The sequence below is a fragment of the Nothobranchius furzeri genome, chromosome 16 (genome assembly GCF_043380555.1).
Source record: "Nothobranchius furzeri strain GRZ-AD chromosome 16, NfurGRZ-RIMD1, whole genome shotgun sequence".
Classification (NCBI taxonomy): Eukaryota; Metazoa; Chordata; class Actinopteri; order Cyprinodontiformes; family Nothobranchiidae; genus Nothobranchius; species Nothobranchius furzeri.
The window spans coordinates 5,492,759-5,503,694 of record NC_091756.1 but is presented as its reverse complement, the minus strand read 5'-3'; positions in this window follow the sequence as shown (position 1 = coordinate 5,503,694).

Genomic DNA, 10,936 nt, shown 5'->3' with positions numbered 1-10,936 from the left:
GAGGAGCCCTTACTGACCTAATTATCAGCCTGGCAATCCAATTAGCTTCTGATATAGTCAAGGTCTAAGTAATAAAAACAAAAATCAGGACAATTTAGATTATATGACAGTATTACAATTGTGTACTGGATAGTGTGTGTGTGCGTGCGTGCGTGCGCGCATGCGTTTGTGTGTGTTAATGTACCAAGTAGAAGTTAAAAATCGAGACACTTACTAAGTTTGAGGACATTTTCATCACTTGTCCAGCGGTTCTTGAATGTGGGAACTAGAATGGCTGCAGCTATCAGCTCTGGATTTGCAAGCATCTCTCTGAAGCATTTTTCAAGGCCTGAAAGAAGTGCAGCAATCAAAGGCTCACAGAATTTGGAGGTGGCGTGAAGTTGCTGTAGCTCAGTGTGGACCAACCATCCTATCCGCACACTGGTTTCTCTCTGGAGAACATCAAACGCCTTTGCAACTGGGTTCATTGTCTTTGCATATTCTGCAAGAAATGCAAGTTCCACTGGAGTAAACCTGTAAATCGAAAAGAAAAACACAACATGGAACATTAAACCCACTTGATGTAGCACCTTCAACTGGAGGAACTGATAATTAAAAGTAAAAATAGTTGTCATCTGAAACTTTTAGAAATGTTTTGTTTTGACTTAAAGAGCAAGTAACGCCTAAATTCACTTTTTTTGCTGATAACCTGTATAGATGAGTGTCTAATGGTGCTGTACACATGTGTAATCATTACCCCGGGTTTCCACGGGAGCCGTCAGCAGCACGTTACTGCAGCAGCACGTCTTGCTCGCGTAAGCTGCGGCTTGGCCCTTCCCACGAGACGCGAAGCAGCAGAGGAGCAGCTGTCACCGACCGAGCACGAAGTCACACGAGTGACTTCGTCAGTAAACACAACAACAAGCAGGAGAAAACTACAACATGGTTTGTGTTTTATGTTCTGTCCGTTGTATAATCGCCAATACGGACCTGAAAAACAAAGGAGACCGCTAGCTAGGTGATAACTTCTCACGGGGACGCACAGTTAGTAACCTTTTTTTAAAAGTAAAGCACCCGGAAGGCAGTACGTTCTTTATTCTGAAAATCTCTGTAGCTTCTCTCCATTTCCGCGTCCGATTTCCTGTCTTTCCTTCCCCAAAAATGTCGAACTTGACCCGTTTCAGAGGCGTCGCGCGTAGAAAATAGAACCGGCGCGTAAAGGCTGCGACATGCTGCTCCTGAGACGCGGCCGACTCGCGCTGCTGACGGCTGCCGACGGCTCCAGTGGAAAAGGTTCTGTTGACCACAGCGGTTCCTATCAGCAGCTATGACGTGCTGCTGCAGTAACGTGCTGCTGACGGCTCCTGTGGAAAGCCGGGGTTAGTGTGGCAGTTTAGTGCATCTTACTTAAAATTTAATATTTCAGCCCAAAACCATAGATATATCTCCATCTTCAGGTTAAAACTCTGCTCCACATTTATTTAGATTCAGCTGATGGCTGATGGCTGAGCTGAAAAACGTTGTCAGCAGATGACTACGTGGCTGCACCGCACTGGTCTTCAGGTGAGGCAGCCACACCTCCACCTGGCTCAGCCACTCACCTGCTGATAAGACACATTAGTGCTCTGAGCCGCTCGCCTCCTTGAAAAAAATGCCTTCCTCCCCTTTTTCATCTAATAATCGCAGTTAACAGGAAATCCAGGGCCGTGCAGAGACCTTTCAAGGGGTGGGTGCTCAAAGTTAAAAAAGGGGCACACATAGATCAAAATTTTTAAAAAGATTCACGATCCAACAAGTATGAAAATTCAGATAATGAGAGACCCTTGGGTTCAATAAACATAAAATAATCTAGGAAAAATATTTCATTAAGTTTCATTAATTTAAGGTAGTGTTAGTTCATAAATAATTATTTTAGTTTTTAAAGCTGACTTATATCTAGGGATGTTACAACCACATTTTTGCCCTGATCTGAGTCCAAGTTGCTTGATTTTTGATTATCTTCTACTGAGTCCAGTTCTGATACGGGGTGGTGATGCAATGCGTTAAAACAACCCGTTCAAGCGCCTAAAACTGACAAAGGGTGACCAGGCGTTTCTTTCCGGGAGGCGATGCGCTGTGCCAGAGCGTCTTTTTTCGATGCCGGTGGTAAAACGGAGTTTTTAGCAAATTGTGGCATTTACCCTCTTGCAATTTAACCTTCCTTTTCCCCTCACTCTCATCCTAACCTTAACCCACTTGCGCATGCAAAAATTTGTTTCTTGTTGTATCGTTCCTCTCAAACACGGTTAACGGGAAATTTAGAAAGAGAAATTGGGTTAAGGTTAGGATGGGGGTGAGGGGAAGGTTTAATCGCTAGAGGTTAGAGGTTAAATATCGGTGACATCTCCGTTTTACCACGGGCGTCGGAAAGAGACACTCTGGCACAGCGTCACGCTTGGTCACCCTTCGTCAGTTTTAGATGCTTTGGGAGTGAGAATGTGTTGGTTAAAAGAGAAAAAAAATGGGAGAACACCCAAGTTGTCCTTTTGTCTGTATTTGTATTTGAAATTGACTTTGCGCTCACCAAAGACAGCTCATGTAAGTAGTGGTAAAATATGTGTGAAATAAGTAAAATAAATGCAACCACAGGAAGTTATCCAGTGTGATCTACAGCTATGATAGCTAAGATCTTTTTCCTGTCTGTAGGAAATTCTTGACCCAATTCCATGATCTCACTCTGAACTTTACACTAAACCTGAGAGCTCTGAAACCAACCTAACCCCGGTTTCACACTGCAAGCATCAGCGGAATGGAAGAGCAGCGGAGCGGCTCACTCGCGATCTTCAAAGCGGCCCTTTTCTTTTTATTTTTTATTGGCTGTGAAGCAAGCAGAATTGATGTCTGAATGCTGGTGACAAGCAAAGATTTATCTCAGGTGGAGCATCAAAGCGTCTGCTTTTAATGTCACGCCTAGTACTTAAAACGTTATTGTTATTGTTGTTGAATGCTTTGTTATTCCGACCAGACACGGAGACAGAGGTGAAGGAGAAAGGAAAAGAATAGGTGAGGAGAGAGGAGGGAGGGGGGTTCCACAAAAATAAACAATGAATGGGACACAACAACAATACAACAAGATCTAGCTATCACTGCGTCAACTTGATGAAAAAATATATAATCAACATTGCTTAACTGAAAAATCACAATAAATCACAGTGCATTAAGTGCCCACCATAGTCTTAAGACCTGTGTTGAACGTGCCCAAGCCCATACTTTTGAGGGCACCATGTGAGCACCTGTGTGTGTACACGCGCTTGTTTATTTAAGGTTTCTCTATAGGAGCGTCCAACAGAGAGTGTGAGGGACCACAGATCCGTCCCCCAAAGATGCGCAGGAGACGGGGGAGCTTCAAGTCCCAGAGATCCAGGCGCTGCCCCAGAACACAGGGACCCCAAGGAGACTGCAACCAGAAAGGCCCCCACCCCCCTCGAGAGGCACAGAGGATCGCCCCGGGGGGCCACAACCAGCAGCCGGCAGAGTCCCGAGAGACATCAGCGGCAAGCCCACAGGCCCGCCTGCAGCCTCCCACCCCCTAGCCGGCCGAGCCCGGGACCCAGCGACCCGGGACCCAGGGGCGACCACCCCCGCCAGGGACCCAGCAGAGCCCAGGGACCCAGACCCCACCAGGCAGCCACCGGGATCTATCCGGCAGATGCCAAAATCTTAAACCCCCAGACCCGGTTTCCACCAACACTCAGGCAGACCAAGGCTCAACCCCTCACACCAGGTGTGGCAGGGGGAGGGGGGGACGAAGATCTATATCATCAAGAGAAGTTTCCTGGAGAGGGGAGGATTCAAAGGCCCCACCTGACATATAAAGTCATACACAAACACAGTCACACACTCCCTCCCTCATGCTCACACATGCACATACAACCCAAGACTTACAAAAATGCACGCCGGACACCCACTCATGCTCCCCATACACACCCTATTCACTCTGGACCCGGTACTGCTGCACATTGGGTACAACCATCACCGGTAACCAGAGTTTGACCCTTTCTGCTGGGGTGCTGATGAGCAGGCTCCCCCGCCCAACGCTGAGCACAGCAACCTACCACCCCAGACCCCAACCAGACGGCCAGATCTCCCTCCTAGCCTCCAGCCCTAGGAAGCCAAGCAACAACAGAGGTGACTAAGACCCCTAGTCTCCCTCCCCCTGCTCCAATATAGTGTTGTGTGATCATGAGGTGTATTCCATGGCTGTGGTGAGTGGGCAGTGCGGGCATCATCCGGCCTATGCCAGCTGATGCCACTGCACCACCCCACTTATACCCTCAGCCATCAGTGTCTAAGTGCGGTTTAAAATTGGAAGTGGGCACCAGCACCCGGGAGGAGGCTGAGATATCCCCCTGCCAAATGCCGTTGAATGTGCTCACTCCCAAGGCCCTAAGTGTGTGTTTGTGTGGAATGTCATCAGTGGAAGTGTATAAGGTGCAAATAAAATTGGGGGGCAGGTTGCCACAGGAATGCGGAAATGGGGTCCGTACCCGCACTCCCTGACTTGCCCACCCCCCAAGGTCCTATGTGTATGTTTGTGTGATGATGTGAGGGAGCAGGAGGAGAGAAATATGTGGGGATGGGGAGGAATGGCTGGTTGGGCTTAGCCCTCCAGGGAGCCAGCTCTCCTACTGGCCCCAATAGGCACCTCTGTTGTCAAACTGCCACTCAGGGCATGGAGACCCCAGCCCATCCTGCCAGAGCCTCACGGAGTCCGAGGGCACCAACCCAGCCCCACCCCAGCAGAATATCTATTCCCATCCCTGCATTTGCACAACTTCCAGAATATATAAGACATGGGACATCCAGGTAAGGTTGGGTCCTCCCCCTCCTGGACCTCCCCCTCCCCTGTGATGGAACGGCAGAGGAGCCAAGGTCTACCTGAGGCCCCCAAACCCGGGCCAGGCACTGCTGCGTGTTCCTGCCTTCTTCCCGGCAGCATACATGTCAGGACCCGACCCCCAAGGCCCCGCCCAGATCCCCACACAGGGCCGGCCACCCCCAAACCCCGAGCCCCCAGGCCCCCATCCAGACCCGCCCAGGGGCATTGCAGCTGCCAGGCAGTGACCCATGGCCGCCGCCAAGATCCCCAAGGGGCCCCACTCACAACCGCCAGCAGTCCACCCCCCGAAGCAACCCAAGCACCTCCGGAGGGGGGCAACGGCCCCCCAGTCCCAGACACCCCCAGGGAACCCACCTCCAGGGAACATCCGGATACTCCAAACTCAGACCCCCCCACCCACACCATCCCGCAGGACAACATCAACGGCCCCCCACCCTCGCTATGTGATGGAACCGATCAAAGGAGCCCAGAGAGATTGATCTGAAGTGGAAGCAGAGGCTATATCAAGTGCAATATGATCTAACAAAAGATTTCTATACTGGTTAATGCAGAGAGTTCCTCTATTTTTCCAATTCAAGAGGATAGTTTTCTTAGCGATGCATATGGCAGTCAGAACCACGTGAACCACAGATGTTTCAATCGGGACATCGTCCAGGTTTCCCAGTAAACAAAGAGAGGGGGTGGTTGGGATATGACATTTCAGAGACTTTGACAGGTCTTCACACACTCTACCCCAAAATTTCTGGACAGGTGGACAGGACCACAGTGCATGAATGTAATGGTCAGAAACGTTGTTTGTGCAGTGTGTACAGGTGTCAGATGACACAAACCCCATCTTGAACATCCGATGACCTGTATAGTGTACTCTGTGTAGAATTTTGTACTGAATTAATTGTAAATTGGAGTGTCTGATCATTTTAAAAGTTTTTAAACAAGTTTGGGACCAGAAGTTCTGGTCAAAGCTGACTGATAGATCCACCTCCCATTTTTCAATAGGGATTACTATCTATCGTCTATTTTGGACAGTGTCTTATATACTTTAGACAGTAGTTTGGGGGGGTTGAGATTAAAGAAATCTAATACCCTTGGTGGTGTTTGTAATTCTATTTTATTGAGCTTAAATTTTTGTTTTACTACAGATTTAATTTGGTGATATTCTAAAAAGCTATTCTTATCTATTCCACATTGGGGGGCTATTCTATTAAATGGGATGAAGTCCAATCCTTCATATATGTGTTCCAGGTATAGGATTCCTTTCTTTTTCCAGTCCGGAAGGTTCATCATTTTATTCTTTTGCAAAATATCAGGATTATTCCAGATAGGTGTGCGTCTGCATGGTACTAATGAAGACTCTGTCATTTTAAGATACTCCCACCATGCTGTCAGAGAGGTGCTGATACTAATACTTTTGAAGCCTTCATGTTTTCTTATGCTTGAGCTAATAAATGGTAAGTCTGAAAGCTCTATCGTATTGCAAAGTGTCTGTTCTATATCTAACCAGGACTCATCTAGTGGGTTATCTTGCAACCATCTTGGTATATATTGCAGCCTGTTGGCTAAGAAATAATAATAAAAGTTGGGTAGATCCAGTCCTCCTCTGTCTTTGGTTTTCTGAAGCGTTTTTAAGCTAATTCGTGGAGGTTTATCCTGCCAAAGGAATTTGGTAATTGAGGAGTCCAGAGATTTAAACCAGTCAGCTGGTGGTTTGTTTGGGATCATTGAGAATAAGTAATTTATTCTGGGTAAGACCATCATTTTAATTGTAGCAACTCTCCCCATGAGTGATATCGGTAAGGATTTCCATCTTGCAAGATCATCTTCCACTTTCTTTAAAAGTGGGATGTAGTTTAGTTTGGTTAGATCTGCTAACTTGGGAGAGACATTAATTCCCAGGTATGTGAGATTCCCTGACTCCAATTGTGTATTAAGTAAATTGACAAAAGAGAAATTAATTGGTAGAACTGTGGATTTTAACCAGTTTATAGAGTAATCTGAAACTTTTGAAAAAGAGTTTATCAGTTTTATTGAATGAGAGAGAGACGACTGAGAATTCCGGAGAAAGAGTAAAACATCATCTGCATAAAGACTTATCTTATGTTCTATTTTCTTACACTTGATCCCTTTAATACTTGTTGTTTGCCTAATTGCTGCCGCTAGTGGTTCGATAAAGATAGCAAACAGTGAGGGGGAGAGTGGGCATCCCTGTCTGGTCCCCCTCTGAAGACAGAAGCTAGCTGATATTTGGTCGTTCGTCCTGACACGTGCTGTTGGTGAACTGTATAATGTTTGTAGCCAGTTTATGAAGAAGTTCCCAAAGCCAAATTTATGTAAAGTTGCAAATAAGAACTTCCAGTTAACTCTATCAAAAGCCTTTTCTGCATCTAGAGATAATATACTAGTTTCTGTGTTTCTACTGTAAGAGAAATCTATCAAATTAAGTAATCTACGTGAGTTTGTGGATGACTGTCTACCCTTAATGAAACCAGTTTGGTCAGGTTGTATTATGAAGGGGGTTACCTTCTCTAATCTTTTTGCCAAGGCTTTACGAATTATTTTGAGATCAACATTAATAAGGGAAATTGGGCGATAGCTGGTAGGAAATGCTGGGTCTTTGCCTGGTTTTAACAAGAGACTAATATTGGCTGAGTTCATGTTTGGCTGTAATCTGCCGCTCTCGTCGATTTCCCTCACCATTCTGAAAAATATTGGAGCCAGAATGATCCAGAATTCTTTGTAGAACTCTACTGGGAACCCGTCTGGACCTGGAGCTTTCCTATTCGTCATGGATTTAAGGGCTTCCTGGAGCTCCGCTGATGTTAGTGGCGAGTCCAGGACTGTAACTTGGCTGTCTGATAATTTAGGAAGTGTTATCCTGTCAAGGAACTCGTCGATCTCGTTATCTGATGGGTTTATCTGTGGTGAGTACAAAGTTTGGTAAAAGTCTCTGAAAGTGTTGTTTATTCTTTAAGGGTGTGTCCGAATCCACGGGAAGGATGCTTATGAGTACGGGTGCTTATGAGTACGGGTCCTCGCCGGTCTAGCAAGGCCGGGTCCTTGCTAGACCGCTAAGACCGGAACCCAGCGGCTCTGAATTCGGACAGTCTAGCCTTCACCTCTACGGTGGCCCGTAGGTCCCGTCACAGCCGTGGCGGCAGCTACACGCCAAGGAAAAATGCTAAAGCTAGCGAAAATCGAGCAGGAATATTAAGGAGCTAGAGCAGCTTCACGTCCATCAGCAGCGTTTGTTCACAACCGTTTTCAGGTAAAGTAACTTTGTTTATTCTAGAAGCTTTCAGGACTTACATGTTAACTTTAGATGGTTTCATGTATGTTTTAAGCTACAGAATGAACTTGTTAAACGTACACAACACATTACTACAGAGTATTATCATGTAGGTAATTCATATAAACCAAATGCATTATAAATGTTGAATGCAGCAGGATGTTTTCTAATTTTATTTGGGCCGTAGAATTTCTTATTTAGCATCAAATGAGGATAAAACGTTTAAAAAAACAGGCTTTTTAATAAAATAGCATTGAAGTGTTTTCAGTGTGCATTTGTTTATTCAACTTAAGCCTAATAATGATTAGATCTGTCTTAAAAATGTAAATTCTCTGTAGTTTTCCCTGCTGCTTTTCTTTAAACTGAACAGAACCAGTGTACTGCAGGTTATAGGTTTGTTTTACATTTTTCAATAAAAAACCTTTTTTAATCTATTACAGGTCAGCATGCACTGTGCTGCACATCTGCCTCTGTGCTGGTGAAGTTGTGGGTCTGGAGGATGAGCCTGAGGAAGATGTGTGTGGAGGAGGTCAGCGGTGCTCTGTCCTGGAGGAGGTACCAGCAGACCACCACTACTGTTAACAGGCAAGTCATTTATGTAGGAACCTCTATTAAAAACAACACTGTGGTTTTATTTGCTGAAGAGTCACAATTGTTATACCAGTGGATCCATAAACCATCTCCTCTCATATTTCTGAATATATCTTAGAGATTTAACAGCTGTCGTCTGAGCAGCCCAGCAGTCCCTGTAGATGGACGATGGAGTGGACAGTGAGAGGAAGCATCCCAAAGCTCTCTCTGCAGACCATACTGTATGATGTTCCTCTGGCCAGAAACGTCTAGCCACGGGTCTGCTCCAGCCCTCCATCCACGTCTGGATCCTCCTGCAGCAGATCCAGCTGCACTGTTAAAGACTTCCTGCTCACTCAGTTTAAAAAAAATGAACCAGGAAGAGTCACTCAGGTTAATCCTGCTTGAACCGTACATAACTGGTCCATACTGGTTTTGATCTGTAAATAAGTGTAACGTATTATAAATAATCTTGTCTCCTTGCCATCTTTTCATTTTCTGTTCATGTACCATGTTCAAAAACATCTGTAATAATAAAACTGGTGATAAAATCAATGATCAGAGTTATCAGTTAGTATTTGTTTTAATAAATGTGTTCAAATATCAAACAAACAGCTAATTAACATTAACATGATGACAGTAGAAGGCCTGTCTCTCCCAGGATGACCTAACAGGTAAAGCCTCTCCTGACCCTGGACACCTGCAGTCCTACAGAGAAAATCAGAGACCACAGGTGACAAAAAGACAAACACATTTTTACATTTATCCACATGAGAAGATAAAAATTATATTCTCCACACAAACTATTTTTACTTCATTAAAACGTGTCAGCTGTGTAAATCACTGAATGTAAAACTACTTTTCACAGCAGAACTACTGTGGTTGTGTGTGTAAACAGCTTCAATCTTCACCTCTAAGCGTAATAAAAACGCTTCTTTGCTCTGTTGTCCTTAAAACAAATGACAAGTTTAATTCCACACACACACACACACACACACACACACACACACACACACACACACACACACACACACACACACACACACACCAAAAGGAATAACTGGGACCCGTGAAACAAACTCGTTTTTGCTGATTTCTGCCTAAAATGTAATTTAAAAAAAACAAATATACAAATGAAAAATGTCTATAAACAGAACCGCTTTCAGCTTAGTTTTCTACCACTATTTTTTTAACAAAGCCTAATGGGCTCAAGCTAGTTTACGGTGGGTTTTTCCTATTACATATTCAAGCTAGTTTTCGGTGGGGCATGTTTTAGCCTTAAATTACATGAAAAAAACAATTTGCGGTATTAGATCTTATATAAAAAACAAACCAAAAATGCCCAAACACGTATTTTATTTTTTTGACCGCAATTTTTTTTTTAAACTTACATTTTAAGCTGTACTGCTCTCCCACTCCGTCTGCCATTGTTGTGAGTGTCGAGTCCAGCAACCGGCGCGCAAAGCATGCTGGGATACCCTTGCTCCTGTGAGGATCCATCAGACCCATCCTCGAAATGTGAGTGGAGCGAGGACGCATTTGAGGACGCGAGAATGAGTATTCTTGGAATTTGGACAGTACTCGTCGCTGCGCTGTGACGTCATGGACCTCAAAATGCGCTCTTACAAGCATCCTTCCTCTGGATTCGGACACACCCTATATTCCCGGTTGAGTCTTTAACAGCAGATATGGTAGTTTTTTCTTTATTAATTTTTAACTGGCTAGCCAAAAATTTACCTGATTTATTACTATTTTCAAAGTTTTCTATTCGTAGTCTTTGTGCTAAAAATTGTGTCTTTTTGTCAATAATCCCATGAAGTTCTAATTTAGCTTTACGTAATTTTTCTCATTAACTCTTCTTCTGTGGATGCCTCTAAAGACTTAATGATTTCTTCTAACTCCTGAATACGTTTGTTTTCCGTTTTTTTCTTATGTGATGAGAAAGAGATTATTTTACCTCTCATCACTGCCTTTCCTGCCTCCCAGAGAGTAGATGCTGATGTTCCAGGCAGGTCATTATGTTCTAAATATAAAGCCCACTCCTTTTTAAAAAAATCTATAAAACCTTCGTCTTTGAGCAGTGATGTATTAAACCTCTAGTTTTAGCTTGGTGGGATTGTCTTGTTATTTACCAGAGTTAAAGAAACCGGAGCATGGTCGCTGACAGCTATGGGGTGTATCTCAGTGTCTGAAATGTCAGCCAACAATGAGCTGCTGACTAGAAA